At 45.8% G+C, this 26,865-nt stretch overlaps 1 long non-coding RNA gene across 17 annotated transcripts in view; it reads left to right on the forward strand.

Moving 5' to 3' along the window:
• LOC111832983 (uncharacterized) overlaps nt 1-24,320 on the forward strand; it is a 52,323-nt gene extending 28,003 nt beyond the window's left edge. For 2 of the 17 annotated variants that reach the window (XR_011993839.1, XR_011993838.1), the window contains exons 5-10: nt 6,679-6,892; nt 7,197-7,835; nt 8,846-8,925; nt 11,825-12,067; nt 12,795-12,880; nt 20,706-22,272. This is a non-coding gene — a long non-coding RNA (uncharacterized lncRNA). The other 15 variants (XR_011993837.1, XR_002835631.2, XR_011993849.1 and 12 more) reach the window with 14 other exon arrangements.
• The last annotated feature ends 2,545 nt before the right edge of the window (nt 24,321-26,865 follow it).

Consider the following 26,865-nt stretch of genomic DNA (forward strand, 5'->3'; position numbering starts at 1 on the left):
ATGTCACGCATGCTAATGTAGCAAATGCTAACACCATGATGCTAATGCTAAAAGAGATCCGGCAGGTTCTCAGTTTGTAGGTTAAAGAACCACTTGGACAGTGTACTTTGGATAAAATCTGCCTATAATGACTGAATTTGGTAACAGGTTGAGCATGAGACTTCTGCATGGCAATTGTTAATCCATTATATTTACCATGGACTGTGGCTAGCAGGGCATGGATTAGCTTCGCTAAAATCCAGTGAGGGATTATCAACAGACACTGAATCAGCAATGGAGCTCGTATGGCAAAGCAGGTGTTACTTCGAAGAATTTAATTGAAAGGTAGTATTTTAACCAAATATGAGATTTCGCCAGTTGTAAAAATATGATGAAACTGGCAAAGTGAATCAGTGTGGTGCTTCACTTTGCAGACCTTCAGTTCTTAGCCCAATGTCCTTATTATGCTGGAGGTAATATTACTCGTCAGCAGGTAATGTGCTACATATTCAAAGAAATTGGTCTTATTAATGCACCTTGGAGAGAACTGGCCTTTTGTTTAGAAAAAAAAATGTCCCCCCATGCCACGGGTGACATTTATGTTCCAAATTATAATCGAAATGAAATTTATGCACCCTGTGGATTGTCAGTAGCCTGTGTTTCGTGACCTTTATGATGTTAACATCCTCATCAGATATTTAATATTTTCTTTTCTTAATTGATGTCTTCAGCATTCCTAGATTTTGATATTTATATTAAAAGGCCTTTCTATAAATATTGTTTGGAAGTGCTACCATAGGCTTATATCCCCCAACAATAGCAAATAAAACAAGAAATTGCTCATTCTGCTGCCTTGTTGAACTAAAAAAAGAATGATCTCCTACCACAAATTCAAAGAAAAACATGAAATTGCCACATTTTTGCTGAATTCTCCTTTTACAGAACTGGCCATGTACTGGTGACTGTTGTACTGTGGGATGAATTATCCATCCATTCATCCATCCACCCATCGTCTAACTGCTAATAGGAAACGGCGCAGGACACAAGGCTGGAGAGCATCCTGGAGGGGATGGCAGCCGACTGCAATGCACACACTACAGTCAGTTTAGAGGTGCCCAGTTTAGAGACGCCCATTCCTCTCAGCCCTTAATTCAGCTTATTACTTTACTAAGATGTTTAGTTGTAAAATGGTCCCGTGTTCCTCTGGTTTGTCAGTCGAGTTAGCATCTACTAAATATTGAAATACTGAAAGAGTTTTTTAAAAACCTGATAATGGAAACATGACGGTCTTTTTCTCGTCAGCGACGCGATGGCTGTGCGTGTCTTTGGTCCCACTTAGCACCCCCACCTCTCCATGACCTGAGAGTGGAAAGGCCTGGTCGACACATCCAAGGCCCATCATAGCCCCATCCCTCCCTTACCTCGCACATTGTTCAGGGACAGTTATCCTAGCACTATCCATAGACCCTGCATTACCATCAGTTTACTGGCTCTACCAAGTAATTCTTATTGATTGTATTTATTGGATGTATTCATGTGGGTTGTTTTATTATTTATATATATATATATAGTTGTGGATTTGTGCCCTTCTCTAAACCTACATTGCTAGTTTTTGAGATGTACTTGTTGGACAAATACGTTTTGTCTCTGTTCTTTGTGAGCGTGCTCTGTGTGGAGTGTATCTGGTGGTATTTTATGGAAAGAAGCATTGAGATACTGGTGAGGACCCTGGGGAGAATTAATTTTGAGTGCTAAACAAATGCTGCCTTAACACGCACCAGGAGAGGTGGGCGAACTTGTTGAGCGCTCAGCTACACAATGGATAGAAAGACACGACATAGCGTAAATAAACATCAGTCCACTCAGATCCCCTTTGAAACTGAAGGCTGCTGCCTATGCCCTTAATTGGAACAGCGGATAACGGTAATTGTGAGCTCTGGGTTCAGGGTCCACTTTATTTCCTTCGGCACAAGGCCTCAGCGTTGTGCTAGGACATTGTTTATCCTGATGTGTGTTGTCGTATTCCAGTTGATGCACTGTGGGGCTGGCAGTTTCTCAGGCACTCTGCGTTGACCTGGAGACACGGTCCACCGCACAAGGACACTCCTAAACTGGAGGCTGCGATGGCGTGTGTGAAGGTTCTTGCTGAAATACTCTAGGACAGGGGGAAACTTCTGGAGATGAAGCTCTAAGGCTGTTGTCTAGTCCTGCTCAGGTTTCCTAAACCTCTCGATTTCGTGCACAGACACTCTACCTGTCTGTCAAGATTTTTACATCTTTTCAGGACGTTTTCACACCCACCCTGAAAAATCTGTCCAGCCACATCTAACATATGGTGCTGACCCAGCTGTCATCCCTGTTCTGCATCCGCACGTGTCTGACGTATGGCATATAGAACTGGCGAGCTGTGAGATGTGAGGAAAGACCGGCAGCCCCCAGCTCCCCTCACACGCCATTATTGCTGGCGGGGGGGTGACTTTTTTGAACGCCAGCTAGCCAACCAGTGAGAATCTGTCCTCAGGCAGGTGAGCTAGTGACCCCGCACTGGCCTGTAGAGCAGAAACCTCAGCGTGTTTTATGATACCAGCCTTAAGCACCTTTTGGGGGGAAAATCCTCCTCACATCCCACATACCTCTGCCAGCTTAGTGTAGTTTAATTTGTTTGGGTTTTATTTGTTTTTTTATTTTACTAGTTCTGCTTGGAGCTGAAATCATCATTCTGAAATGTAGATCTTACCTCATGCCTACCCGTGTTGAGTTTGGGAGCCAAACGAACTTGAAGCCCCAAGTTCATTGTGGTTTTTTTATTCAAAAGTAGCATCAAGAAAATTGACGATTGACCAACAATTTAAGACAAGTTAGCACGGATACCTTGCGGTACCCCCCTGTCGTCATGCTGGGATGGTGAGCCCACTCACCTCACTGGGTCAGACACCACATGGCCTGGACCTTGCACCAGCCAGGGCCGCTTGCCGCGTGTTGATACGTGGATTTTGCATAACGCTGATCCGGGAGCTCCTTCGCCTCACCGCGTTTGCATAACATCATTTACATTGACGTGCCTTCAAACAGGGGCCTCCAATCAAAGCTCGGCGCCACTCCGTATCTGCGGTCTGCCCCTCCTTCCCTCCCCTCGACCACACACGCCACGGGACGCGAGGTGTGCGATCTTAAACGATATCCTCGTTACTCTCTCCCCACCCCCGCCCCGTTTGCATCTCATCGGCGCTTTTGGAAGAACTACAGCGACATCTGCATGATTCCAGGCTCCAAAGCGCCAGCCTGGTGCCCAGAGCCGCTGTGCTGTGCTGCGCTGCGCCGCTGCGCTCCCTGTGCCAACCTGCAGTCCGTAGCATTCATTACCACAATTAATAAACATGGCTAATTGTGTGGTGCATTAAGCCTGTTTAGCGTAAACACCCTCCCTGGAGGGTTGGGACGTGACAGGAGGGGAACGGCAGGGCGGATGGGGTAAGAGCACGGGACAGTCAAATTTCGGGCATCGCGTTGGGATATGTCTGCCTTTTTTTTACTGGATATTTTTACTTTGAATTTTTATTTTGAAAAGAATTAAGATTTCAAAGAAGAGCTAAAGTTTGGTCATTCCTCAGAGGCTTGCCAAGGCCTTCAGCTCCCACTTGAGAATTTCAAGATTCGGTCTTAGTAATTTTTAAAAATTACATATTGTAATTTTCAAAAATTTCAATGTATATATTCCCAGTCTTTGAGAAAAGGAAAATAATTTGTTAACACCCCTTTTGTTCTCCTGTACAAAGAGCTGGACATGGGGTGCGGGGGGGGGTGGAGAAATCACCACAAGGAGACGAAAAAACTGCCAACATGGTGCAGTCTCTGCCCGTCAATTAATATCGGGCGGGTGCGTACATCTGCAGGGGCAACGGCACCCCCAAAGGGGCCGGCAGCCAGACAGGCTTCTCCGCGCCCAGAAACAATGGATTAATCGCCCCTAATGACTTGGCACGGGTGATCGCCATCCAGGCAAGCATACTAATTTGCGCATAAATTATGGCTGGTCTGCTCTAGGCTGTTGGGGGGGGGCATAGGGTTGGTTTTGTTTTTGTGTTTGCGGGCTGAAAATGGCAAGCGGCCGTGACAGTGTGCCCGCGGCGATTCCCACGCCAGTTTCACTTGCTCTGGACTCGCCGTCCTGCCCGCTATCCCCACATTTCGTGTCCCCTTTTCTTGGGCTCCTATACAACAAGATGCTATTTTGCCCCCACCCCCCAATAAAGGAAACAACATACTTCTTTCACACAGTTGCTTTTTTAAGTTTAAAAGCATAACCCAACATTACAAGTGCCATCCACAACCGTAATCCTGCGACGGGAACATGTGAAACACCGCAGAAGCAAGGCTTCAGACCAAAACCCATCTATAGTGACAGATTCCAGGATTTAAGAAGGGATGCTGCTATGTTAAGTAACGCTAAATGCATGTAGATACATATTTCATGTGCATGCCGCCTACTGCTTGTGCATGCGTGGTTATCTCGCTCAAATTGCGAGTCGCCTAATTAATCCGGGTAGAGAAGGTCGAACAGTGGCGCGTTTTTTAATTAACGTTGGATTTAAATGATCTGGCAGGTTGCCGGAAAACAGGCGCCCGGCTTTGAACAATTTCTACAGAATAATGAATCGTTCATTCTTTTTTTTTTTTTTTTTACACTTTGTGCTGCTCCACGCTCGCCCCCATGCTCTCCTCTGTCAGTCGCCAGCCTGCCTTAGCGATTTAATGATATGCAAATGAAATATGCATAAAACCATTCTGCTGTACGGTGATTAAGCGCCAGGGACATTAGCCCGGCACCTCGCCAGTCTGTCGTTGTGTCTCGGCCGTTCCCTTTTCCTTTTCCAGACACCGCAACCCAACTTAAGAGCGATCGTTAGATCGGTAGATTTGTGTTTGCTACGGCACCGATATCCAAATTGACGAGGAAACATTCCGGATGGGGGTCCACCCTGCCCCTTGATTTTTGTAAGATCCGAGCTGCGATGCGTGGGTCCCCCGGAGCCGGCGCAGCTGGTCCCTGCCGAGCGAGAGAAAGGCCAGGGTTTGTTGGAGAACGACTTTTGGGGACGCCAGCCTTGCCAGGCGGTGCAGAAGCAGCTCCCTGCTCACTTGCTGGCCGTGTGGTCTTACATGCAAGGTTGATAGAGAAGGAGAAATACATTCTCCCCTTTCTTTACCTCCTCTCCCTCATCTCCCTCTCTCTCTCCCTCGCTCTCTCTCTCCACTGTACTCCTGTGTTGCAAACGCTCATTTTTTTTTGTAATCCATTTTGTATAATGAAGATGTGGTGCAATTAACATCCCCAGTGGAATCAAAATAAAAGGCCGACGCTCCAAAGCTCATTAGCCCCGAAAAGATTATAATTTCCACTCACGTTCCGCGGTGACAATTTTTTTTTTTTAAAGGGAGATAAAAACAGAAATCTAATTAAAACGTTAATTTGCTGTTGTTGCGGTCACGCTTCGCAATATGATGGTGCAAGATGCCCAGAAAGATGCCAGCTTTTTTGAAATAATCCATCCGTGCTGGTGCCAGCCTTGGCTCTGTTATGTTATCATGGTACTGCTGGTGGAGGAGTATGGAGGCACATCTTATAATCCTTCTCTTTGGATGACTTCTTCAATTATTTATAATCCACAACCATGCTCCCTTGTCCAACAAAAACGGGGAAAAATGGGGGAAGACGAATGGCGAGAAAAGTTTTCAGGCTGCATCTGTAATTGCCGTAGCCTGATTAGTAATTTTTCTCGTTAATTACGCGGTAATTTTTTTTTTCGTCCGCGCTTTTCAACAAATTAAGGCGAATAAATCACACTCCCTGTGTACTCCTCTTTGCGGTGACGGTGGAGGTGGTAGCGGCATCCATCCTTGGCTCTGTGCCCGATGCCAACGGACCCCGCGGGATCCACAGAAACCCGCGCCGGCACCGCCCAATTGGTGCCCGCAGAGCGCCTGTTTTGGTGGCTCGCTGTGTTGTCCCTGTGACTGCTGCCTTGCCCCCTCGGAAAGACAGACTGTGGGAGAAAGGACATGGCTGGGGGTGGGGTTGGGTAGTTTCTTGGTTGGTTGGCAAGCAGTGGCAAAAAAAATAAGAAAGAGGGGAGGGGGTGGCAAAGCTTTCCCACCTCCCTCCAGCCCCCACCCCTGCGGGATGAGATGCAGGTGGGCTTGCCCCCATGGGCACCGCATCCTCCTCCTCTTCCTCTTAGATGCTGCCGTCTCTCGTGCCCCTCCATGAAGTTCCTGCAGGACTCATGCGTGCATGTGTTTGGATGTGCGTGTGCGTGCCATCTCCCTCACCGGTCTTTCTGGTGGAGTCCAGAGTCTCAGTCATTCATCTCCTCGGTGATTGCTGTAGATAAATTGCACACACACACACCTTCCTGCTCGTCACCCGACTTGCTTTCAGTTTGACGTTTTTCTTTTTTCTTTTTCTTCTTTTTTAAGAAGTTGATATTGTCGCACCCAAAACTAAATTTCATACATCCAAAAACTGGCTTTAATTGGTTTTATCTGCATGTTGCGATAATTTAAAAAAAAAAAAAAAAGCAGGAAAAAAACCTTAAATCCCGCCCGAGTCGCTGATTAATTTATTTTTTTCCAAGGATCATTAGTATGCATCCTCATGATTGCATTTTTTTTTCTCTTTTGTGTGTCTTTTGTAAACAGCTGCAGCTGACTCGTTGGCACAGTCCCCCCGGTCCTTTCTGCCCGCCTCCACTCCTGTCTGGGCCGGCCGATTGGCAGCCTGGCAGCATCTGCGGCACCGGTGCCCGTGGCGAGCAGGTCCTCCGCGTCGGATCCAGTGGCCGGCTTGACGGCAGACGGCAGTGGCGGCAGTAGAGGCTGGCGATCTGGGCAGCCCAGTTGGCAAGCAGAGAGGGTGGGGGCGTTGGCACGGGTAGCACCAGCCCTGTACTCCTCCTTTCCCAGAGGAACCTCTCGCCTTCTGCTTTGTTTTGTCTAATTTTTTTAAGGGGGAGGCTTCATTTCATTGAAAATCTGTCCCATTCCCATTCAGAGAGTCCGTCGTGCTAATTAACCAAACAAACTTTTGTTGTTTTAATTAATCGTCACCATCCTCGTCTCGCCTTTGTTCTCGCCTTGCGTCTTCGCCCGTCGCCCTGCGATTGGCAGTGTGGTCCGCACCCGCCATCTTCAGCCCCCTCCGTCTTCCACCCCAACAGATGCCACCATGGGAGACGTTGGCGCATCTGGGCGTCGCCGGGCAGCCCCCCGTGCCGCAGCCGGCGCTCCTCTCCATAAACGCGGGACCGTCGCAAGGAGATCGGCGGCTGCGCTGAGCATCCCCTGCCCCCATCTTCGGGGCTCGCGCCACGTCTGCCAGCGAGCCGCATTGGCATGGCAGAGGCGATCGCCGGCTGGCTGGCTGCCTGGCAGAGGCGATCATGCTCGAGAGAGAGAGGAAGCAAAAGGGGAGGCGCTTGTTCTTAGCCACCGCCCCCCAGCCCCCCTCCCAACGTGTTACTTGCCACCATGCAACCAACCTCCCCAGGACTGAGCACCAGTCAAGTTTTCTGTCTGTTTTTTTGTGTTGATATTTACCCCCCTACCCCCGTTTGACTCCCCAGCAGTGCCCATCTCCATGACTTCCCCCTGGCATCCGTTCTCCATGACTGCCTCAGGTCTTCTGGGAGACATGAAAAAACAGTCCAAGTGGTCATTACCCACCCCCAGCGGCTTGCACCCCGTCCCGCAACCTGCTCCGATGTTGCGCCCGTGCTGCCCTGCTCTTGCCCCATAATTCCACCGCCAGCACTTCCTGTGTCGACTTGGACGGTGGGCTCTCTGTCCTCCGCTCTTCGGTGAGCTCTGGTCTGGTTTAGGCTCCCGAGTTCCGCTCACCTTGGCCGACCACCTCATCCTTGCGGTTGTTGGTTGAGTGTCACCACAGTTCCGACGGACCCCATCGCTCGTTTGCGAATTTTAACCGACAGGCGGTGGCCGGGGGTCTCTCTTTCTCTCTCTCTCTCTCTTTCTCCCCCACGCGATCATGCTACATCTACCCACTTCCTCGTAGGAGAGAACAAATGCTCGCCCGTCTTGGCGCTGCCCCTGAATGGATGGCACTGTGCCAGCTTCTCACTGCCATCATCTGCATTCGCAGTTTGTCTCTCTCACTCACTCGCCCTCCCTCTCCCTCGCTCTCTCCCTCATTCTCTCTCTCCCTCGTACCCTCCCTCCGCCAACACCCTCTCCTTCCTCCTGCCAACCCACCCCGCCCCCCCCCCCCCCATTTTTTGTTTTATAGGCTTGACATTAATTAACATGCGGGTTAATTGATTCTAAATGCTGATGAATTGCCCCTAACGTTTCCCATAGGGTGGTTCGCCTGCCACCTGCCCGCTCGTCCTGCCCTTCCTGGCACCACCCTCGCCCCGCGGAGTGCATGGCAGTCCCGCCGGCAGCGTGTCCCGGTCGCACCGTATGCCGTGAGGGATCCCCGGCTGCTGGCTGGGCATTTGTGCCACCGGATCCTGCCTGCAGGATGTTGCTGTGGCATTTTGTTCCGAATAATCAAGGTCCTCCTGGACCCCCCCCCCACATACTCATCCGTACCCCCCCACCTCCTCTTTCTATATTCCTTTCTCCCGCCCCCTTTCTTGCATCCATCTCTCTCTTCTGATGATCCTCACACACACCCTGCATTCCCAGCCTGCCCATCTGTCCACCCCCCCCCCCAACTCTCTCAGCTAAGTTCAGTAGACGTCGCCATTTTGAAGTTGGGAGAATTCAGGTTGTAGCTGAAGTGAATGTGTTTTTATTACTGTTGTTTTTAATTATCCTTGTAGCGATCTGTGCACTGATTTAACAGATTCGTTTCGCTGATTCCCCGAGTTGGACCATGTCGCTGTAAAGTCGCCCGGGCCTCTTCGGATCAGCATATTTGATGAGGTAATTACTGCTGCCAGAGAGCCTCCGTGTTTTCATTATTTTTTTTTTTCCTTACGCATCAGCTGATGAGATTGAAATCGGGGGGCAGAGCTGGTTTTAATTATTTAATAATTGCTCCCCCCAATCGCCAACCAGGGTCTTCCTCTGTTGTTAATTAAGGGGCACACAGAAGGCAGTGAGAGACGTGGCGGTTGCGGTCATTTCGGTTTACGGCGACTGGGGCGCCGTGCTGACTCCCCACCCAGTCTCTCCTGCCGTTCGGCAAAACTTTGCCGTCACTCTCTGTAAAATGTCTCGCTCCTCCTCAGACTGACATCAGCTCTTTCTTGACTGTAACTTGGTAATTGGTTTAGATATTTCCCCTCCTGGGCTGATTGCTCCCCCCCCCCCACGCAATCCCATTGTCTCTGCACTGGTTGGCGGGGGCGGTGGCGCGGCCGGGCACTGGCACACGCCTTTGTGGGCTCTGTTTCCCTCCTCCTCCCCTTCCTCCCTTTTTTGTTTTTTTTTTATTCCATTATTAAATAAAAAGGAGCAGGAAGCAACAGAGGCAACAAGAGGAATCCATTATGCAGATTGGCCGCTATTTGCATAATGTCTTATGCCAGGGATATGCAAATGAAGCGTATAATTTATGAGTGCCTGCGTCTGTCTCCGAGTGTTCCCATAACTTACAAAGAAGGGGGCTTTTTTTCCACCCCTCTCTCTCTTTCACCAAGCTGGCACCGATGTCACACACACATGCACGCACGCGCACACACGCATACACACACGCATACACACACGCACATACATTTGCACACATGCAAAGCAAGCGGGCGACTGTATTCTCACTATAGGGCATCATGTATGTGTCTCTTTGTGGGGGAAACAGCGTCTTGTGGACGAATGGTGGGTGAAAGTGCAGTGGGGGGGCCGTCACCCACCACGCACAGCAAAATCTGCACCAGCTAATTGTTTTTCTTTTTTTTTAATTGAGTTAAATGACGACAAAAAAAATCAACGGAGCATGTATCTTTGGGATTTTCCCCACAAAGATCTCCGGGGCACCTTCTCTCGGCATGTCCGTAGCCCCCGCCTTCTGACTTTCGGATAACGTGGAGCGACGTTGGCATCATGGTTGGCGGCGGGGGCGAGCACGAAGGGTACCGTGTCATCGAAGCCTGCCTTTTTAGTGTGCCCCCCATCATGAGGTTCCTCCTTGATGCTGGCTTTATTGTGAGAGCCGGCCTTGTTTGCATACTGGATGTTATGTTAATGTCTTCTGTGACAAGATGCGCCGGAGACAAAGAGGGAGAATAAGTGGGAAGGCAGCCCGTCTCCGTACCGCAGCCGCATCCCGCAGCCGCATCCCGCAGCCGCATCCCGCCCCAGGAACACAGCCGCAGACTGGGCTTTCTCCTACCGTCTATCCGGATTGTCACTTAAGGCCTCTTCACGAAGGAAATGAAGGATGTTTGTTCTGCTTTCTGGGTGTATATTTGGTCTGTTTTTCCTCTTCCTCATTTTTTTGGGACCATGGCGCTGTAGAGTCTGTGCTTGGGGCATCCCTCTGCCAGCGGTGAGCTGGCGTGGCCGTCGCCCGCCGATCTGACCTGCCGGTGCTCCCGCTGTCCGGCAGCTTGCCTGGCACCAGGTCGGCAGGGCAGAATCGCCGTTCCTGAGCACCTCTCGTCCTCTGCCTGGGTGCCGGCACACGCCTGGAGGGCATCAACCGGGGGCACCTGTGCCGACTTGTCGGGATTGTAGGCGCGACGGCTCGGCTCCAGGCTCCAGGCTCCCAGCTCTATGCTCGGTGCTCCAGGCTGGAGCAGTGATTGCCGTTCCCGGGCCCTGCTCCGCCAGCCTCCAGCCCTCCTGCCACTCTGTGCCTCGCAGGGACCCCGCCGGAGCTCCCGTTAATTAGCACGCTCGCATCGCTTTGCCAAACTGCTCCAGTGATTCCTCGTCCCGTTATCTCCGCTTCGTTTGCGTTTATGTCGGCACTCGTGTTTTTTTAACACGCTGATTCTTTGTTTCTCAGGTTTTACTGGGACCCTTTGCATTTGCTGTAGATGCCACTTTTAATTCAGTCAGACTAATTATTCGTAATTGTGTAGTGGCTTCTTTTATATTCCTTATATATGTACATATGTTAAAGATTAGCTGTTTTTTTTTTTAAATAAATAAATAGAAATTATTCCTGAAAAGCACACACACACGTTACTTGTCGATTTTGGATGCTTTTTCTTTCTTTTTTGTTCTTTCTTTTTTTAAAAAAAAGATTATTTATATTATTTATATATGTTCATATATATATGTTTTTAAATAAAATTGAAAATTTTTAGGTTGCCTGCTAGGTCAAGCTACAACTGTGGTGAAAATCACATCAGAATGTATTTATTTATATGCTGGTATTTTTATTAAAATATTTAACAAAATTTTTCATTGATAATGTTGTTTGCATGGTTATAATTTTTTTTCAAAAGTTTATATGAACTCTTAATTATTTTCTGTTTCCAAAAGATTTGTTCTTTTGAATTTGTAGATTAATACCGTAGTCATTTATTTGAACAAAATAGTATTTTCCTTAACAAAGGTTCATTCAAAATCGCATCATACTTTATGAAAAAGATAAGAAAAGCTATTTAAAGTTTAATGTAATATCAGAAAGGGCCAGTCCTGCAATTGTATTCACAGGCAAACTCGTTTTGTCTTATCAAGGATATGTTTAAATTACAGATTTGTCTGAAGTGATTTCAGAAAATATGAAACATAAAGATGATTTCTTAGGTAGAAAAAAGCTTTATTATGGGTAGAAGATGGACATTCAATTACACATTGCTGCTTGGGAGCCTTTCTTTCTGTCTGTGGATTAGGATTTGTTTTTCTCATAGCCTGTCTTCCTCCTTTTATACAGATTTGAAGAGCCTCTAGAACAGCTGTCTCTCTGTCTGCATCCACACACCTCTCACACACAGTGGCAACTGTTGATGGCCGGATTGGCAGCAGGGGGATTGAGTCAGAGGTCTTTAAAAGTACACAGGATGCTGAGTACACCTGAGCACAAGACGTACATGGGTCTCTCAGGTCACCTCTGCTGAACGTGAAGGGCTGTTTCAGTATCTGTGAGCTCTCTGCTGTAACTGAGTGCCTAATGCAGGTAGGCCGTTTTTTCAGCTCCTTAAATTCCACATTTGAGACCGTTAAGGCCCTGCGTTTGATCGACAAAGATATATAATATAAACGACTAGAAATTTTTGTAAGTCAAGATAAAAACGTCTGCTAAAAAGTGCATAATTATTTTGTGAATTGAAAAACAATTTTAAATGGATAAAATGTTCATTTTACTGTTTGTGGAATATTTACGTGAGTGAAGTAGCTATTTATAGCATTCTGTTATTGGGATTCCTTTTTTTAAATCCTTAAAGTTAATTTTTAATTAACTCAAAAAACAAATCAAATCTTTACATGTTTAGTATATTGTAGCATAACATTTCAAATAATTTTACAAAAACTTGTAAAACAAGTATGATTAGTTTTGAAGGGGTTAGATGGTGTTTTGAAAATGGTTTTTAAAAGTAAAATTGACTGGTATTTTTTCTGCACACTTACTGGGGATGAATTAATAAGAACCTGGGTTGTAATTGCTGGCCCCGGATGCTCCCCTTTGCTGGATGTACCCTAAGGGGTGGAGCCAGCTGGACTTCATGACGTCACAGCAGGAGAGAGTCTCTGAGCAGAGGCCGAAAAAGCACACATGCATATCTTTCCAAATACCAGGATCAGAACTCTTTTTATTGTTCCATCCATCTTTTAACCACTTATCCTGGTCAGAGTAAGGGGGTATTATTATTATTATTATTATTATTTTATAATAATTTTTTCAGCCTATGACCATCATGAGTTCTGCAGATTTCTTCCGCATGGGCAACAAACTCGCCTGCTGTAAGATCAGTAACACTGCATCATCACAGTAAGTCCTGGAGTCTCTGATTTTTTGGTTTTACCTCCCAAAAGGAATCTTTTTTTTTTGTCTGTGGGTGTTTAGACACTGCTGGCTTTACTGTGGTTTTGCGAAAACCTTTTTCAGAAAAACAATGAATGTTCACATAACTCCAGTAATTATATTTTTCTACTTGCTCAATTTTAGATAGATAATCATTTAAAAAAATGCTGTAATTGAAAAATACAGTTGTTTTATTATGGGTTGTATATGTACAGCCTGCTCTTACCAACAGATATGTTCTTTTTTTGAAAGTCACTTCTAGTTCTCATATGCTGATTTTTACAGTTTAGTGCTGCATTATAATTTAGTGTTTTAACATGATTTCTTTCAAAGACTGCTTACTTAGTAGGTAAAAAAACACCTAATTATGATTCATGAAACAGAACTACTGCATGCATTTTCTGATCACAGCAAGAGTGGGTTATTTATAAAGAGAAACAGCAAGCTTTGAGCTAGCTTCCATCGCTGTCAGGGTAGGTAAATGGGAGGAGTGTTTTATCGCTATCACCATGTCGCCCAGTGTGAGCCCGTTACTGCATACAGAGACATTTAAAAGCCTTGAATACAAGGTACCTTAATAATGCTGATTTTAATAATGCTGATTTCCTATTTTACATAATCTAGGTAAGTCTTGCAATTTCCTGTAAATAAATGGTCTGATGCACTACATGAGAATGCAAGGTAGCTGGTCCTTAGTGTCTGCGGTGGACTGCCATCACTGCCTCGAACCCTGTGCTTCAGCACACCTCCCGCCCCCCTGATGTTGCTTTATTCTGTCCTGCCATTGAGCACCAAAGTACCAAAGGTCTGCATAGATGCCTCAGCAGGGTTGGCTTTACCAGCAAAGCAACAAACCAAAGGTGTGATATGATTATCTGTTCAGTTAGTGCTCATTAGCCACTTATCGCGCTTGAATTAGGGCGCTAATTTCATCTGGCCTTCAGCTAACAGATCATCAGCCAGACCCAGACATCCGGTCTGTAACAGTGCAGGGAAGGCACCGGCGTGCCGGGAGCCCCTCCCCATCAGCATGATCAGCTGGCCCCCCTTGCTCATCTCCATTTGTTATTATTTATTATTGTTTAAAATTGCATTTTTTTCACCGTTTTCCAGGGGTGCTTTTCCATCCCTCTTTCAAGGGATTATTGAAACATTTCTCTACTAGTATTGGCATTTTAGATTTATTTACTTATTACACTTTTATCCAGAGAGTCATGCATTTGAGAAAGTAGGATCCGCCCGTCTCTGGAGCAACTGGGGTTAGGGGCCATGTTCAAAGGCCCAACAGTGAAATCACTGTTAGTCCTGGGTTTTGAACTAACAACCCTCTGATCATGAGCACAGGGTCCTAACCTGTAAAGCCACACATTTCTTTCTTTTGTATTCTCCAGAAAACATATTTCAAAGCACTCTGTGACTAGTAATACATAGAACTTAATTAGCTGATTGATGTCTAAGACGCAGTGATCAGTGCATTAGAACAGGTGAACCTGTGGCAGAAGGTAAGACACAAGTGCTTTTATTTACAGTTAGCACTATATGCTCGGGACTACTGTCCATCCATCCACCCATTTTCTGAAACCACTTGTCCTATTCAGGCTCACGGGGGGTCAGGAGCCTATCCCAGAGGCTACGAGCGCAAGGCAGGGAACAACCCAGGACAGGGCGCCAACCCATCACAGGCTTGGGGCCACTGCTCCTCAGTAAATAAGGATCCATTTTTGTTGCCATGTCTGCTTCATGTAATGATAAACATCTAAACATCTGCTGCTGTTCGCTTTCTTTCCATCCTTGTGGGTGAAGCTAATATGTAAACCATTCGCGAATATTAGATATTTAAATAGTAGGCAAATCAACTTCTTTACAAATGCAAAATGATAGATGCAACCACGTTTTTTCTTTTTACCGCCGAAAAATAATAATAAACCACAAAGCATCCAGAACAGAAGATGGCAGCCTCTGTAAAATTAAAATCACATTGTAGGTCATGGAGAGCACTGTAGCTGTGCCTTAGGGCCATATTCTGCCCTCACATCCCTGTATTTGCTGGGGCAGCCATGTTACAAAGCTGAAGTACCATCACGCCACTTCTCTAAGACATACCTCTATACACTTTTGAACATGGCCATGTGTTCGTATGCGGGGCGCTCCTTCTCTCAGCCAGACTTCCCTGTATCCCGATAGGTGGGGGAAGTCCCTCTCAAAGGTCAGCCTTGGTTTTAATCATTCGCCTTGGCTTCTGTCTGCGTGGCAGGATGCTGAAGTTTAAAGCTGCCAGTCACCTCAGAGCCGGTGAAGGTTTTATGTCGCCAGGGAACTGCACACGAAATTACAGAGACACAAACACTCACATGCATAAAATATGTTGCTGATTCTACTAAAGCCCCAGGGAACGCCACTGTGCACAAAGACAACAATGCCTTGACAACTAATTGCACATTACTGCATGTTGCCAACCGTAGCCTTTATAAATGTCATGTGCTGTACACAATTCTAAAATTTTTTCCCCACTGAAAATTTCCTGGGAGGTACAGTGGCACAGTGGTTAGCCCCCTTGCCTCATACTCAAGCCTCTGGTTACTTATAGTTAAGGTTACGGTTGGGTAGGGGTTGTCATTTTTGGGAATAGGGTTTTCCCATATAAATGAATGGACAGTCCCCACAAAGATATGAATACAAATGTGTGTGTGTGTAGAGTTTGCATGTTTTCTCCATGTTTTTGTGGGCTTCCCTTGATACTCTGGTTTCCTCCAAATTTCCAAAATCGTGTAGCTAAATGACGGACTACCATCCTGTCCCTGATATTCTGTAAGGGCCCTTAAACATTGACCCAGAAATATCTCATGATTGCTTAGTCGGGTTAAGACCACAGATTGCTAGGTTTCTAGACTTTGGATGCAGGATACAGACACATTCTTGTTTTTATACTCCTGGTTCAAACCACAGAAAGGACCTTCAGAATGCTTACTGATACATTATTGATGGAATAACTTAATTACACACCACAACAATTCTACCCACTGTTGGCAGTGGCGCAAGTCCAAGGATATCCCAGCCTAGGGTGTTGTGATATTTTCTCACGCTGCACATGACGGGTCATTCTCCAGGTCTCTGCTGAGCACTAAACCCGTGAACCACATCAGTCCAGGCAGCGTCCTACAATTTAGGCCTCTTAAGGTGAATCATTGGCCCGCATGCTTCCAGAAGTGCCCCTGCTTTTCTCCAATTTTATCTGAAGTGCATCGCTTGGTAGGGGAGATAGACTCTGCATGTCTATGCAGCAGGATATTTAAACAGAAAAGCTATACTACTCGTATTAAATCTTTATTTCAGATTAAATTCGATAATTCACAGAATCGCATAGTGCTCTCTCCGGGTTACCGTGGTTCTACAGAGGCTCTCTCGAAGCAGTAAACGAGAGTGTCACGTGACGAGATGGCCCATAAAGCAAAGTGACATTTTGTGTTTTTGCCTGGAGGCGACTGAAATGGTGGGAGGAAGGCCCATGCAGGAGAATAGCTCGTGATTTCTCCACCCTCTATAGTCTGTAACTGTGATGCCGGAAGGTCATGTGATTTCTCCACCCTCTATAGTCTGTAACTGTGATGCCGGAAGGTCGTGTGATTTCTCCACCCTCTATAGCCTGTAACTGTGATGCGGGAAGGTCATGTTGATTTCTCCACCCTCTATAGTCTGTAACTGTGATGCCGGAAGGTCATGTGATTTCTCCACCCTCTATAGTCTGTAACTGTGATGCCGGAAGGTCATGTGATTTCTCCACCCTCTATAGTCTGTAATTGTGATGCGGGAAGGTCATGTGATTTCTCCACCCTCTATAGCCTGTAACTGTGATGCGGGAAGGTCATGTGATTTCTCCACCCTCTATAGCCTGTAACTGTGATGCCGGAAGGTCATGTGATTTCTCCACCCTCTATAGCCTGTAACTGTGATGCCGGAAGGTCATGTGATTTCTCCACCCTCTATAGCCTGTAACTGTGATGCGGGAAGGTCATGTGATTTCTCCACCCTCTATAGTCTGTAACTGTGATGCCGGAAGGTCATGTGATTTCTCCACCCTCTATAGCCTGTAACTGTGATGCGGGAAGGTCATGTTGATTTCTCCACCCTCTATAGTCTGTAACTGTGATGCCGGAAGGTCATGTGATTTCTCCACCCTCTATAGTCTGTAACTGTGATGCGGGAAGGTCATGTGATTTCTCCACCCTCTATAGCCTGTAACTGTGATGCGGGAAGATCATGTGATTTCTCCACCCTCTATAGCCTGTAACTGTGATGCCGGAAGGTCATGTGATTTCTCCACCCTCTATAGTCTGTAACTGTGATGCCGGAAGGTCATGTGATTTCTCCACCCTCTATAGTCTGTAACTGTGATGCGGGAAGGTCATGTGATTTCTCCACCCTCTATAGTCTGTAACTGTGATGCGGGAAGGTCATGTGATTTCTCCACCCTCTATAGTCTGTAACTGTGATGCGGGAAGGTCATGTGATTTCTCCACCCTCTATAGCCTGTAACTGTGATGCCGGAAGGTCATGTGATTTCTCCACCCTCTATAGCCTGTAACTGTGATGCCGGAAGGTCATGTGATTTCTCCACCCTCTATAGTCTGTAACTGTGATGCGGGAAGGTCATGTGATTTCTCCACCCTCTATAGTCTGTAACTGTGATGCGGGAAGGTCATGTGATTTCTCCACCCTTCTATAGCCTGTAACTGTGATGTGGGAAAGTCTTGTGAATTCTCCATCCTCTATAGCCTGTAACTATGATGCCGGTAAGTCATGTGACTTCTCCACCCTCTATAACAAGGCAAGGGTGGCCAATCTTATCAGCAAAGGGCCAGTGTGTATGCAGTTTTTTTAAAATAACCTTTAGGTCAGCTGTTCCAACCCAAGTCTGTGGACTCTTAAGCCAATCAGTCCTGTAATTCGTAATCTAATTAAGGAGGTACAGTGAAAATCGGCATATACAACAGCTCTTTCTGGTCTATAGCCAACAACTGATGTGGGCAGATCATGTGATTTCTCCATCCTCCATAGCCTATAAAAGTGATGGAGCAGGTCATGTGACTTCTCCATCCTCTGTAGAAACAGCCTATAATTGTGATATAGGTAGAAACACTTGTGGTAATTGTTTGCCTGTTATTTTATAAGATAGGGATTCACTTCTGACTTATAATTATTATTTTGTGATCTCACTTCTTTATTTTTCTTATAGTGAAGCATGAAAATATATGTCTGATGTAGGGGCAGAGATAACCATGAGCTTTCCTTTCCGCTTTGCATCCATGCTGCAGACCAGTGCCACAGTATCTGCATTTTGATTGGCCTTGTGGTCTGGTTCAATATGCAGCTTCCACCGTAAGTGTCTAAGACAGCAGAGGTGGCCTCTGTGATTTAATTGACAGTGCTCTGATAGTCACCTACTAGCCCAGGATTGAAATGCCGCAGCACATTTTACCCTTCTGCACAGGCAGCCATGTGATGCACTAAGAGTGAGCCTGCCCGCCGTTCCTAAGGTTCTGCCGGCCTTGGCCTTTGATTGGCTGCCGTCAGAAGCTCTCTGCTGATAGCACCGGGCAATTTGTCTCACGCCACTTCAAGGCTTCCTATGAACTGGAGATATATGGTTCATTCCTCTGGAATCAAGCCTGTGGTTTGATGTGAGCCTGAATGCCGGCATCCAGCTGGCTATTTATTCAGTCTCCCTGAAACCTCTTTAACACACATATATGCGTGTTGTTCCCCTGTGGCATTTTGCATAGCGATTGCATGAGATGCATTGCAGCGCTGCAGTATGGGACCCCCTGCCAGCCTCTGGCTTGGCGTAAATGCGGCATGGGCCCTGGACACGCCCCTCCTCAGGGCTCCGCCCACCTGTCTGGCTGCCCCCGCCATACGCTGTGTGCCGTGTAGCGCCCTTCTGCAGCTAGCACTGCTCGTTAAAAGCAATAACTTATCTCATGTTTGAAGCTAATGGGAAGAATACTGGCCGCAATGAAAAATAAATTACGGTCCCCCCTCCACCTTTCGCTGCCCTCCTAACCCAGTGCGTAATATTGCAGCGGAGAGAGTGTGCATTACAGATCTTAGGCATTAGAATTTATCTGTGCTGTATGAAGCTGACTGATGCATTTGAAAATAATGTAGTGGAGTAGAACATTACAGGGACTCCGTAACTAATGGGCAGCCCTTGCCTCTGGCTGCCACTGTATATCATTCAGTCAGACCTACCTCATCAAGGGCTCCTGCTCTGCCCTGGGACTCAGGAGCTGTGCTGCAGCCGCTTCCCCAAGACCAGACGCCCCATGCAAATCGAGCCCCAAAAACTGCAGGGTGGAACAGAAATATCATGGATGCAGGATCATGTGTTGTTAGCTTCTTTTGTCTTTGCCTGTGAAATGTAGGCCTTCTGCATCTAAGCCACTATCCATGGCTAAAGTGCACGAGTGCGTTTTCTCCTGAAAGCGGAAGCGGGGTTGCCCACGGCAACGGGAGAACGTTCATTCGGTGTGCCCGTGGATCGCCATGCCAACCGCAGCCGTCCATGATGGCATCATCCCTAGCAATGTGATGTGTGGGTAACAGCATGGGTATTCTGCCCCATGTGACAGCATGAGTATAGAACACACACACATAAATCAGTGACTGCGAAGATGGGGGCCCAACTGGAGTGGATTTTGTTAATAGAACATTAACGGGGGGGTGGGGGTACGGTACATGAGTAAGGGCAACTTTCAACAGCATAATAGTCCTAAATGTGTCGGCACCTCCACCATAAGTGAGTCACAGGGAATCTGCATTAGTTATTTGGCCCCATTACATAATGGCCGCTTGGCCATCATTTGCACCACTAATGAATGATCTGAGGCTCAATCGGCACTTACAAATGAATATGATTAATCTGTGGCAGAAAGTTTATTTGCTTCACAGTTCACATGCAAATATTCTGTGCCTATCTCTCCCACTCTTGTTCTCTTTATGTGTGTGTATGAATATTTATGCTACTTTTTCTCTGAACATTTTATTTCATTTTGTTTATGTTTAATAAATGTGCCTCACAGCACTTCCTCTAGCTTTTAAAAATGAGTCGGTGAAAAGAATGCAAAAAAGAGGGAAAGGAAAGAAAGAATGACCAAATTAATTTAATCCATAGAGGGGTCGGAAAGTGCAGAGCAATGCATTCTGCTCGCTCAGCTGCTGGGGACGATGCTAATAAGATCATGTGGGGAGGTGGGGGTGGGGGGGGGGGGGGGTATTGAAGGCGGTCCTGCAGGACTCACAAAAAAGGCTTTCTGGGGGAAAAGAATATATATATTAAATCGTCTCCAAAAATAATGATGTCTGCTTTGAAATGCATTAATAATCCAGAGTGGAGGGGTTTGTTCCAGGATGTGGAATAACATTAAACTACCAGACTCATCAACGGGGCAGGAAAGTGGGGGGGAGAGGTGAACGAGATGTGCAAGGGAGGAGGATATGAGGCGATGCTCTGCTCGGCCACCCTGCGTCCCGATGGCCTGGACCGGAGCCAGAGCGCTGCCTTAATCACAGTTACATTTTTGATGAAATGGCTTATAGGGCAGTGATTAAACTTCAGATCTTTCCTGACGGTGCCCTACTTCTTCCAGAGAAATTTGATTGTCTCGGTCTCAGGAACAGTGGAGTGTGGGTGTGAGGAATGCTTAAACAGGATCTAGCCTTATACAATTTAATGAGACGCTTATTGCTTTGTCTCTCTGCCCCCCCCCCCCACCCCCCACCATCACCCTAATAGGAAATTCATAGGATAGCCAACAGATGAGAAGAACCAAGTGAAGTATCAGCTTTTCTTCAGGCACTTTCCTGTCGTGTGAAGTTCATCTTCCCCAGGAGCCCGAGACTGGATCACACGTCATTAGAAAAATGTCCTGCGTTGGAGTCTTCAGCAAGAGGAGTGAGAGATGTTTCCGCTTTCAGCGATATTCAGGTGTATTGACACAGGAGTAGTTGACACAAACCTTTTTCTCTCATGACATGACTGGAGATGGGGGGGTGGGGGTCAGTGAATGGCAAATGTGAGAGTCGGAAGGGGAAGGAATTTCACAACTTGCCAACCATGAGGCTCTGGACTCTGCAGTAGATTTTTCCCCCCCAGCAGCTGGCAAAGCCTATAGGTGCATTACGGTATATATCCAAAGCTTCACACCCCTGGTGTAGTAATGTTTTTGGTTTATATGCTGGTGCGTTGGCTTTACACAAGTAGCCGCTAAATGCGGTGGCTACATGCTAAAGCCCCATCTACATGCTAAAGTCCTACCATCTTAACGGCTCTGTTGCAGGGCACACGACACAATTCTCCCATGAATAATCCTCGCCGGATGAATGGCGGACCGAAAATGGCCGTAATGGATCCGCGCTTGAGAGTCGGGTGCGAATGGCTTTTTTAAACGGGGGAGTTGGCTGGGCGGTCGCGGGACGTGCATTAGATAGCGCCGTGCGATGGCGTCTGCTGAGCAGTCCTCCCAATTTTCGGGTAAATCCCCCAGATGATTGTTTCCTCAAGGGCACATGTGTGCCGCACATTCATTAATGGTCCACTAGAGGCTGCGCTTCATTATTTAATTCTTTCCTCTGTTTTTCACCCACTGCTGCCATTTGCAAAACCACATGCTATCTCGTCGGCTAAATTTAGGCGAGCCTCATAAAAGCAGGGTCTGCATTTCTGTCGCAAATAGCCTGTGTTTAAACCACGACGCATTATCCAAATTGCACCGGATTCATTTCTATTCCCAATCCTACGCTGACCCAACAAACAGCTCCCCCTCGCATCCACACACACGCCTGCCCACTCACACACACACAGTCAGCTTTGATGTGGGTTATCGGTAAGACCCGTCACCCCCCCATCCCCCCCTCCCTCGGCATCAGCACCTTTTGATGTAGCGTATGTGCACTCCCAAATAGAATTTTTAATAAGGAGTCATTATCATTTTGATTTCCTGCTGAATGAAAAGAGTGACCTCTGGCATTTATCTGAAGCTGGGGGTGTGCAGGCAGATATGGCTTATTGACATTAAACCCACTGCTATAACCAAGGCTGAGCTGGGGGGGGGGGGATGTAACCAAGTGAAAAATGTATCATGAGAAAAGGTCCTTGCTGATGAAAATCACTCCCATCCCACTCTAGTGCGAGCCTGTTTTATTTACCATCCTTCTCTCAATAGATCGCATAGCCAATGCAGAGCCTTCAAACCCGGTCACCCACCCCCCACCATTTCAGTCACAATCTTCTTGATTAGACCGACGTACATTTTTAAAGTTTGCCAGTCAGGTCAGGGCGCTTGCTTGACATTTTGCACATTTTATAAATCCTTGAAAGGCCGCAGTTACAGTCCACGGCTTCCTCAACGCTGATGGTGAATATGGTGGAACAAGAAGGAGAAATGGGACAGACCTGGCCAAGTGTCCGCGGCTGCTCAGCAGTTTGGAGCTCTTAGCTTCGACCTGGCCTCCTGCTGGCTCCTCCTCCACGGAGCTACAGTCACCGGGGAGACGTATCGTCCCTCACAAACAGCCTATTTTGCCACCTCAGATGGAGAAATTCATCAGCTCTGGAGGATCCCTTGTTTTTTATAATCATCATTGAGATGAAATGTTAGTAACGATTTAGCATGATTTAAAAAAACAAACTAGTCCTGAATATACATATAAAACAGAAAATCATTAGCAACTGCCATTTTTTTTTACTTGACATTATTAGTATGTATAGGTGGAATACTCAGGTGAATCCCATGCTGAAGAACACTTTCTAATGCTGCGTTAATTTTGATGCAAACTCATAACATTCCCCAAACATAACACGTATGCATTCCTACACACTTTTGACATATTGCATCTTGTTTCTTTAGCTTTGCTGTGAAGAAAAGGTCAAAACACCAAATAAGAGTCACACCATTAAAAAGTACAAGTAAAATGAGCAAACAGTTGTATAGGTGTCCACAGAGATGCCTGTGCTTTGGACAAAAAGGGGAGCTATGAAAGTAACAAGTGTACATGGATGCCGTGGTCTAACGCGAACAAACAAATAGGTTTAAAGCTAACCGCTGGCAAGGGGCAAGGAGAGGACTGTCTGGGGGGGGGGGGGGAGGAGGATGCTTCTGTTTGTGTTCAAAGCGCGGGTGCAGAAGATGCCGGAAGGCCCTCTCCACTTAAACATGTCTGCTCGCTCTGCGTTGCTGGCAGGGTTAAGGAGAGCCCCCCGCAGAAACCCATGAGGCAGACGAGCTCAAAGCGGGGTTGCCCCCCCCACCCCCCGCCGTGGCAGTAAGCGAGGTGTCGCTGGGCCGTGAACGGCCGCGGGCTTCGCACGGTCCCGGATGCTCCGGCTCTTCCCAACATCCAAGTATTTTTTTTTTCCAAGACAGGAAGCTTCTTGGATGTAAGCTGCCTCAGACGTAGAGCTGTTTTTATGCAGAAAATGCCCATCTACAATACTAAAGCTTCCAATTAGTTTCCAGAAATGTAAGCTTTTTATCGCCATCTACCTTACTTACACCCAAGATAAAGCGTGTACGTTTGGTTGAAGGTTCTAAATTCTTCACGCTAGCCTTTGAAACTGGTTAACGCAACGTTGATAAGCCTAAAGAAAACTGATTATCTACTTATACGCAGCTGTAAGAACGGAATTTATCCATGCATCCATCTTCCAACGGCCCCGTTTTGGACGACGTCGCCGGAGAACCATATTTAAATTACCGTAATTCAGCGCTTCATATGAAAGCATTTCCAAATCTTGCTTTTTTATTGAAGGCATAGACGATATTAGTGAAAAGACACAAAAAAGGATTGCAATCTTTTATAGACCTGAGAATAGCCTTTTCACAATCGGTAAAGCGCAATTTATTTTATTGGCAATGATTATGAAAACGGTAGGCACAATTCTTTCCTATCTTGAGTTTGCTTTTGAAATTAATTTACTTTCTATTGTTGGTGCTTGTTGAAATATAAATTCTCATTTATATTTAAAGGATAAAATCAAAAATTCATCAAAAATTTAATTTATATTAAGGATACCAGTAACACACTCTGTTAAAATATCAATACGTTTTGTAAACACAAATCTCGTGCTTCATTCCCATAGCGGACGGTGTTGTGTTTATCACCGAGATGTGTCCATATTCAGATTAGCCTGCTTTAGTCTGGGAATCCGCGCCTTGGAAGAATATGGGCGCAGGTAACCGTGCTTTGTACTGTAAAGATCACCAAAGTGCCGCATATTCTATAGTTCGCTTCTGCTGATTCATTTTTACGATACAGGGACAGTTTGTAGTAATCGTATCTCTTTCCACATTGTACTTTACTCTGTGTTCCTTATATTATTTATTGAACATTATAAAATTACCTGCTGCCAGTGACCGAGTCACGTGGTTCTGTTGCCGCCCCGAATCTGGGACGCCCCTCCCCAGTCTAGATGTTTATGGGGTTGCATCAAATCGACGTGTAGACATCGAAATGCTGTTAATTCCGTTAAACAAAGCACCTCTAAGTATGTTTTCGTACCGGATTTCAATATATTGATCTATATTCCGATTCTTCCCGGGTTTCTGAATGCAGTGACCCTGTCAAGTAATTCTTCTGACACAATTATTAATATAAATATATTTCCAGTGTTAAGTAAATGTCTGCTTTTGACACCGAGTCAAATTGCATATGTTAAGTAGTCTGCATTGCAAATAGGACCATTTACAGCAGCTTCCAATAAAATCTTAATAATGAACATTCATTCTGCAACAGATCTATTCCTGCATCTATATTTCGAAATACTTCGCAGGTTAATGAACATTAACTGGTGGGTAAAAAAGGAGTATTGGGCTATCATTAAAGAATCCTTTGTTAGATAACTGACTTGTTTCAACCAATTTGCTGTGTTTAGATCTTGAAAATATTATTAGTGTCAATGTTGTGGTAGCATTACGGTTAATACAAATTTTGTCATTCTTGTATATATTTTAAACTAGTTAGCTAGTTTATTATAACAGCTAAATACGAAAGAAACAACGTGTACGATGACAACCTTCAAAAAACAACGCTGTTCTAGTTTAACAATAATATTTGCCGGAAAGTGAGTTGATGTCGCATGATTTCTTTCGGAGCCATGGGGAAAAGATGAGACCTTTGTTAGTTTAGTATAATACATACAGTATACGGCACTGAGAAGCAGCAACGTAATATTTATTTTCATTTCACTTCTTTTATAGTGTTATAAATCAAGCAGCACACCATCACAGAACAAATACAATGATGATATATCCTTTGACGGTCTTATTTTGTTTTTACGCCCACCCCGATGAGCTGGAAGGCGGTTCTACCCCTTATTTTTGTTTGCTTAAAGTATTTAGTATAGCAAGATACCTCCTATATTTCTCGCCACGTTATTCTGGATACTGGAATGCTAACGACACATTCAATACTCCCATTGCGGACGTATAGGCCCAGTAACCCCCGTGCCCCATATGATTTATTAACTATTGAACTATTCAGTTTTTAAATTAGAGATAGTCCGAGCTGATTTAAGACCAGGGACAAATTATACCACCAACAGAGACCGGACATCTATTTATAATACTAGCAGAACGAACTTATTTTATATTTACATTATTCTTGTTCTGTATCTGATTGCAAAAAAAAGTCACGTTTTCGCCATGAGAATAGCGGCCACAACGACGTGTCACACGCTGTGTATTTTCTTGAAAAACTGCAAGGTTTATATAGAGAAGACGTGGGCCTTACGTGACTGCCATTTAAAGACGCTGGCGGAAAGGGACGGGACAGGAGCGCGCGGCGGTGCGCGAGCGCCCTCACCCTCGCTGCGGGAGTCCCGCACTGAAGGCCCGCGGGAGCTCAGCGAAAGGGTATGGGTACTTCACATGCGGGTCATGTGCGTGATCAGCTTATTGTCCATTATGCTTTACGTAGCATTTTAAAGGTAGTAATAACCTGGCTATACACGTTTTAGACTCTCTTCATTTTATTTATGAAGCCACGACGTGTTATTTAGTACGACAGAAATGTCATAAAAACCTCAGAAACCATCACCGATTCAAAGGCTGGCATGTTGCATAGATTTATTTCGATGAAATTGCAAAGAGTGAACATAACCAAATAATAATGGTACAACAAACAAACAAACACACTGAAACATTAATTGTATTTCCCTCTAGCCGTGTCCGGGTGAAATATGACTTGGAAAAATACTTTACTTTATGAAACGTCTAATTTAACAGTTCAGTTGTTGTACTATAGGATATTGTAAGATTATTTAATATTTTATTAGGTTTTTATACTATTTCATAAAATATTTTTGACTTCATTTCGCAGTGAGACACGGGAACTTTTTAAAATGGTACTTTTTATTATGGTGGCTTTTATCATATTTTATTTTAAAAAAGCCTTTCGCTTTCTCGCACACGGAGTTCTGGGGGTATTGTGCCTCGCGGCCGCTAATGTATTTCGCGCAGATCTGTCGGCAAAGCCCGTCATTTCCTGACACAGGCTCTCCGGCGTGCTTGACCCCTCTCTCTCTCTTAAATGGCCACCTGCGATTTCGATAGCCAATTTAGCGACACACATCTGATTAAAACGATCCCGGTGCTTTCCCGACGAGCCCGGGCTGAGCATAGCATACACCGCTGTGGACGATACAAATATACAGACTGTTTCTGAGAAAAATGCGTCCTCAGCCTCACATCTTGCTCTTGATATTGTACAACTGCTGGAAGCGAAGGAATGCAGGATAATATTGTTTTAACTGAATCAAATAATACTGGATTTTATAATAATGTTATATATTCTCAGTTACACAGCTGCTTCGCATATTCTACTTTTGCAGGCGTCCAACTGAATCGAACATAAAATAGATTTTCAACCCGCAAACATACAAAGGAGCACAAATAGAG

This window comes from Paramormyrops kingsleyae, chromosome 11, assembly GCF_048594095.1.
Source record: "Paramormyrops kingsleyae isolate MSU_618 chromosome 11, PKINGS_0.4, whole genome shotgun sequence".
In the NCBI taxonomy this organism is placed as follows: Eukaryota; Metazoa; Chordata; class Actinopteri; order Osteoglossiformes; family Mormyridae; genus Paramormyrops; species Paramormyrops kingsleyae.